We start from the raw sequence: 6,305 nt of genomic DNA on the forward strand, positions 1-6,305 counted from the left end.
GAGATGAGGTGGGCAACTGAGGGAAGGGGAGAGTCAAGACCAGATGGGGGATTAAGGGGAAGAGATGAAGTGGGGGATTGGGAGGGGAGATGTTGTCAGGGACAGGGCAAAAAGTAGAAAGTTGCAATATAAGAATGGGCAATGAGGGTATGAAATGGGGATTGAGAAACTTGAAGTGGAGGGTGCATAAGAATCTAACAAATAGAAGGAATAGACATTACAGCCCCTCAACCTAAACATGTTCAACTGCAAGCCCTTCTCACCTGTCATTCAAAATATCAATATGATGTGGAGGTGCTGGTGTTGGGCTAGGGTGGACAAAGTTAAAAATCACAACACCAGCTTATACTCCAACAGGTTTATTTGGATGTACAAGCTTTCAGAGGCACTGCTCCTTCAGATCGCTAGTGGAGTCATAGGGCACAATTTATAACAAGTAATTGTAGTATCACATGACTGATGTGATCAAAATATCATCAGTGATCTTTGTGAATGTATTTGTTGATTGGGCATCCACAAATCTTTAGGGTAGAGAACTCCAAAAATTCATATGCCTTTGAATGAAGTTATGAGTATGGAGAGACAATGGAAGTAGGGCTCTCAGACAGAGGATCAGCCACGATCATGTTGAAGTAGGCTAGATTGGCTGAATTTCTTCTGTTTTCTGTATTTCTAAGTTTTCTCATCTCTATTCTAAGTGATCAGTGCCTTAGTCTGAGCCGTTGACTCTATAGTTTTGATTTTCCATTTCTGTTATGTCCTTCACTGGCAGCCATCCTATTTCATCTATCTTTCCCTGCATTGTATCCTACCCTTTTTCCCAGTGAAATTTTCTGTCCTAATTTAATTCATTCTGAACAAGAGCAATTCTATCCCAATTCCCTCCCTCAAAATTGTTCCATTCTAAACAAACCAAGCAAGACCCTTCATGTAGCCTGTTGTTTCAAGTTAATGGACACCTCAACCTGTCACTGTTTGGACATGATTTATATTCACCCATGCTCTAAAACTAACATCTGCCTACTCAGTGAATAAACAACCATATTTCACTATTCAAAATAGTGATTTTGTATTATGATTTGAGAGATTCATATTCTTTCAATCACAAATCTAGCACTGCTACAACTGCAAGGAGTGGGTATTTTCTCTTGTTAACACTTCATTGCAAAGAGGCTTGGTTTCACATCCACTGGTACCAGCTGATGACATGTCACATGTCATCAAATATATTGATTGTGCTTGTTTATAAACAAAAGCAAATTACCTCCTGGAAGTAGGCAGGGTGGCTCAGTGGTTAGCACTGCTGTCTCAGTGACCTGGTTTGATTCCACCTTTGGCAACTGCAAACTCCAGACAGACATTTTCCCAGGGACTGTGGATTTCCTCCTGGTGATGCAATTTCCTCCCACAGTCCGAAGATGTGCAGGTTAGGTGGATGGGCCATGCTAAATTGCCCATAGTGTCCAGGGATGTACAAGCTAGGTGCATTTACCATGGGAGTCCAGGTTTGCTAGGATAGAGTAGGGATGTGCTCTGGGTGGACTTGATGAGTTGAATGGCCTGTTCCACACTGTAGGGATTCTGTGATGGTACCTGCTGGGTCTCCCAGCAGCACTGATTTAACAAGTGCATGTGCAGTATTTCTAAAGATGCTGACTGCCACTGTGGAACGTGCTCGGTGTCTCTTGCCAAAATGCCTGTATGGACCCTGCTCCATTAATCAGTCCCAGTGCCGGCCTAACCTTTGCGCGCTCACCGTGCTCCAGAGCTACCTGCCCTGAATGTCAGCTTGTTTGCATTGCCTAGTAATGAAATCTTCAGTGATTTGTTTACATATAAAATGTACTCTTAAGTTTTGTGGGAAGTGGCGGCAGTTTCGATGTATTTTTCTGTATTAAAGTTTGTTGTTTTTTTGCCTCTGGGTGGAGAAAGGAGGATGATGGGTGCATGATGTGTTTTTTTCGAAGCGGCCACGTCCTGAGGGGAGGGACCGGCAGCTGCCTCTGCAGCAGCCCCGGCTCTCTGATCTCCTTCCTGCGGCTGAGATGCACGCGAGGCCGGGGTTCTAGACTTATAATGTCGGCCCTAATTCAGGAAGGGGCAGAAACCCAGTCCCTATGACTTTTTTTTGTTTAAGTTGGTAAGTATGTTGTGGTCATTTTCTCCGGTTCAAGTCTTCTTTCTGACGATTCCCTCGTTGCAAGTAGCAGCCGCTGCTCAAGTTCCTTCTCATTTTGTACAAGGAAGCTGGATCGCTGTTTACAAACTGTTCCCGTTCTGAGGCAGGCTTGAATGTCACCCATTTTGAAATAACCCTGTCGGCTGGCTGCTCATTGTTCACATCTGTATTCTCACATAAACAAAGTTGAAGAAACAGGCTGCAGTTCACTTTGTCATCTACACATTTCCCCTGATATTTGTTGTATTTGCTTGCCGAGGATTAATTCTTTTTACTGTAGCACAGCGTTAATTTGACATTGCAAAATCAAATATTTTGGTTCAGCTTTGTTGTTTTATTCCACTATTACAATAGTGAATAATTAAAAAGAACAAAGCATTGGTATTTGTAATGCGCATCACTTGGCAGTTCTCTGGAAGCAAGCATTGTAGTTTCAACATTCAAAGAGAACAGACATGTTTACATCTTTTGTAAACAGAGCAGTGAATCACTTTCAAGTCAGAATGGATAGTCCAGTTTGGCAGAGAGAATAATAAAGAAGCATATTAACTAAATGGTGAAAAGTAGAGCATTGGGGTGCAAAGAGATCTGGGTGTTCCAATACATGCATCACAGAAGGTTAGTATGCAGGTACAGCTAATAATCAGGAAAACTTAACAGATTCTTTGGTTTATTGCGTGAAGAATTGAATGCAAAAGAAGGGATGTTATGCTGCAGTTATGCAGAGCATTGATGAGACCGCAACTGGAGTATGGTGTATACAGCACTGGTCAATGTACTTACGGAAAGATGTTAATATGTTGGAGGTAAAAACAATGATGACTGCAGATGCTGGAAACCAGTTTCTGGATTAGTGGTGCTGGAAGAGCACAGCAGTTCAGGCAGCATCCAAGGAGCTTCAAAATCGACGTTTCGGGCAAAAGCCCTTCATCAGGAATTGAAGGGCGTTTGCCCGAAACGTCGATTTCGAAGCTCCTTGGATGCTGCCTGAACTGCTGTGCTCTTCCAGCACCACTAATCCAGAAGTTAATATGTTGGAAGCAGTCCAGAGAAGGTTCACTGCACCAGTACCTTCAATGAGCGAATGCTTGAAGAGGGGAAGGCTGGGCAGTCTAGGCCTGCATCATCTGGAGTTTAGAAGAATCAGAGGTGACTTAATTGAAACTTCAAGATCCTGAAGGGGCTACTGGATGGAGGTTTCTTTTTTGAGAGAATCAAGAACTCAGGGTCATAGTTCAAAAATAAAAGAAACCCATTTAAAATGGATATGATGAATCTTTTTACACTCTGATGCTTGAGTCTCTGGAATTCCTTTCCTCAAGAGGCAACAGTTGCAGAATCTTAAATATTTTTAAGGCAGAGGTAGATGGATTCTTGGGGGGATGAATGATTATCATAGGTATGCAGGAATGCAGAGTTGAGATTTAAATCAGATCAGCCCTGATCTTGAATGGTGCAGCAGGCTTGAGGGGCAGAGTGGCATAGTCTTGTTCCTTTTTCATATGTTTCTTTGGATTGGAGGGAAATTTTTGGGTTGAGTTTTTAGCAAAGACGTGAAATCATTTGAAATCTTCTCTTTCTGTAATCCCAAGGAATTGAAATATGATGTATAACGTAGAACGTTACAGCACAGTACAGGCCCTTTGGTCCTCGATGTTGCACTGACCTGTGGAATCAAACTGAAGCCCGTCTAACCTACACTACTCCATTCTTGTTCATATGCCTATCCAGTGACTATTTAAATGCCATTAAAGTTGGTGAGTCTACACAGTTGCAGGCGTTGCATTCCACGCAGTTACTATTCTGAGTAAAGAAACTACCTCTGACATCTGTCCTATATCTATCACCCCTCAATTTAAAGCTCTGTCCCCTCCTGCTAGCTATTGTCATCCTGTGAAAAAAGCTCTCACTGTCCAACCCATCTGATCCTCTGATTATCTTATGTCTCCAGTCTCCTCTCACCTCCTCCTCTCTAATGAAAACAACCTCAAGCCCCTCAGCCTTTCATCGTAAGACCTTCCCTTCATACCAGGCAACATCCTAGTAAATCTCCTCTCTACCCTTTCCAAAGCTTCCACATTCTTCCTATAATGCGGTGACTAGAACTGTATGCAATACTCCAAATGTGGCGACACCAGAGTTTTGTATAGTTGCTGCATGATCTCATGGTTCCAAAACTCAGTCCCTCTACCAATAAAATCTCTAACACACTGTATGCCTTCTTAACAACCGTATCAACCTGGGTGGCAACTTTCAAGGATCTATGGGACACTGAGATCTCTCTACTCGTCTACACTACCAAGAATCTTTCCATTAGCCCAGTACTTTGCATTCCTTTACTCTTCCAAAGTGAATCACCTCAACCTTTCAGCATTAAGCACCATTTGCCACCTCTCAGCCCAGCTCCACAGCTTACCTATGTCTCTCTGAAACCTACAACATCCTTTGTCACTATTCACAACTCTACTGACCTTAGTGTCATCTGCAAATTTACTAACCCATCCTTCTATACCCTCATCAAAGTCATTTATATAAATGACAAACAACATTGGACCCAAAACAGGTCCTTGTGGTACACCACTAGTAACTGAACTCCAGCATCAACCACCACCCTCTGTCGTCTTTCAGCTAGCCAATTTCTGATCCAAACCGCTAAATCACCCTTAATCCCAAGCCTCAGTATTTTCTGCAATAGTCTACTGTGGGGAACCTTACCAAATACCTTACTGAAATCCATATATACCACATCAAGTGCTTTTCCCTTATCCTGTTTGGTCACCTTCTCAAAGAACTCAATAAGGTTTGTGAGGCATGACCTACCCTTCACAAAACAGTGTTGACTATCTCTAATCAACTTATTCAACTGTAGATGATCTTAAATCCAATCTCCTATAATCCTTTTCAACACTTCACCCACAACTGAAGTAAGGCTCCCAGGTCTATAATTTCTAGGGTTGTCTATCATTTCTAGGGTTGTCTCTACTCCCCTTTTTGAACAAGGGAACATTTGTTATCCTCCAGTCTTCTGGCAGTATTCCTGTGGACAATGATGATGTAAAGATCAAAGCCAAAGGCTCTGCAGTCTCTTCCTTGGCTTCCCAGAGAATCCTAGGATAAATCCCATCTGGCCCAGGGAATTTATCTATTTTCACACTTTCCAGAATTGGTAACACCTCCTTATGCATCTCAATGCCATCCAGTCTATAGCCTGTATCTCAGTATTGTCCTTGTCAACCATGTCTTTTTCTAGTGTGAATACTGATGAAAAGTATTCATTTAGCCATTCCCCATCTCTTCTGACTCCACTTCCCACTACACTGCTTGATTGGAGCAAATCTTACTCTAGTCTTTTTTTTATTCTTGATATAGCTATAGAAAGCCTTAGGGTTTTCCTTGATCCTATCTGCCAATGACTTCTCATGTCCCCTACTGGCTCCTCTTAACTCTCTCTAAGTTTTTCCTGGCTAACTTGTAATTCTCAAGCGCCCGAACTGAGTCATCTCATCCCATCTGAACATAAGCCACCTTCTTCCTCTTGACAAGAGATTCAATTTCCTTAGTAAACCACGGCTCCTGCGCTCGACAACCTCTTCCCTGCTTGACTGGTACATACTTATCAAGGACCCTTAACAGCTGGACCTTGAATAAGCTCCACATTTCTATTGTGTCTATCCCCTGCAGTTTCCTTCCCCATCCTATGCATCCTGAATCCTGTCTAATTGCATCGTAATTGCCTTTTCCCCCAGCTATAACTGTTGCACTGTGGTATATACGTATTCCTTTCCGTCACTAAAGTAAACCTAACTGAATTGTGGTCACTATTGCCGAAGTGTTCACCTACCTCCAAATCTAACACCTGGCCAGGTTCATTATGCAGTACCAAATCTAATGTGGTCTTGCCCCTTGTTGGCCTATCTATATATTGTGTCAAGAAACCCTCTTGCATGCATTGGACAAAAACTGACCCATTCAAAGAACTTAAACTATGATATTCCCAGGTACAAACAATGACTGCAGATGCTGGAAACCAGATTCTGGATTAGTGGTGCTGGAAGAGCACAGCAGTTCAGGCAGCATCCAAGGAGCTTCGAAATCGACATTTCGGGCAAAAGCCCTTCATCAGGAA

At 42.6% G+C, this 6,305-nt stretch overlaps 1 protein-coding gene across 2 annotated transcripts in view; it reads left to right on the forward strand.

Moving 5' to 3' along the window:
• The window catches only part of rictora (RPTOR independent companion of MTOR, complex 2 a), a 242,633-nt gene that overhangs the window by 1,051 nt on the left and 235,277 nt on the right, over positions 1-6,305 (forward strand). The window lies entirely within an intron of this gene.

Source organism: Chiloscyllium plagiosum, chromosome 2 (assembly GCF_004010195.1).
Source record: "Chiloscyllium plagiosum isolate BGI_BamShark_2017 chromosome 2, ASM401019v2, whole genome shotgun sequence".
In the NCBI taxonomy this organism is placed as follows: domain Eukaryota; kingdom Metazoa; phylum Chordata; class Chondrichthyes; order Orectolobiformes; family Hemiscylliidae; genus Chiloscyllium; species Chiloscyllium plagiosum.